Raw genomic sequence first — 702 nt, 5'->3', positions numbered from 1 at the left:
ATTTCTTAAGCTTCAGTTTGAAATTTCATATGAGTATGCTACCAGACATCCCTAAAATTAATACAAGCCCCCTAAAAACCCCACTGTTGTAGAGTCATGTCTGGTGGTTAGTAGGTTTGAACCACCAATCTTTTAATTAGAAGTCCAACACTCAACATATTATACCACTGCGCCTCCTTTTTCTTTATTCGAAAAAAATCCTCCCTACTTTGTTTGGTTTCTTCCCACGTCCTTCTTTCCTTTCATTGTCAGACATATTTTTAGTGTCTTCACTTGTCCACCTCTCACATTCTTTCTCTCCATCCTTCCCTGTTTATTTTAATTCAGCTTCTGCTCTTTTACTCAGCCTACCCTGTTGTTTTCTCAAAATCCATTTTACTCTTGAAGTCTGATCCAATGCCCTGTGCCACATTGGTACCATTTGAAATCATTACACTAATCTCCCCTTAGTCAACTCTACTATTGTTCTCTGTCTTTAATTTGCTCTTTCCTTCAAGTCTTCTAAATGTAAATTATCAGCTAAATCTTCTCTTTAAAGCTTTTTAAAAAAAATTTACGTATTTTTTAAATTCTTTTACAAAATTGGAATACGTTGTTTTTCAGACTAGATTCTTCTAATTTCCCTCATCCCCCACCCATCAAATTGTAAAACCCCATGGTTACTCCCCACTTCCCTTGCACATCCTCATCCTTCTTCTTCCA

Source organism: Elephantulus edwardii, unplaced genomic scaffold, assembly GCF_000299155.1.
Source record: "Elephantulus edwardii isolate Elephantulus edwardi_28Jun2011 unplaced genomic scaffold, EleEdw1.0 scaffold00093, whole genome shotgun sequence".
NCBI classification, from domain to species: domain Eukaryota; kingdom Metazoa; phylum Chordata; class Mammalia; order Macroscelidea; family Macroscelididae; genus Elephantulus; species Elephantulus edwardii.
The sequence above is the reverse complement of the archived record's forward strand: the minus strand, read 5'-3'. Positions refer to the sequence as shown.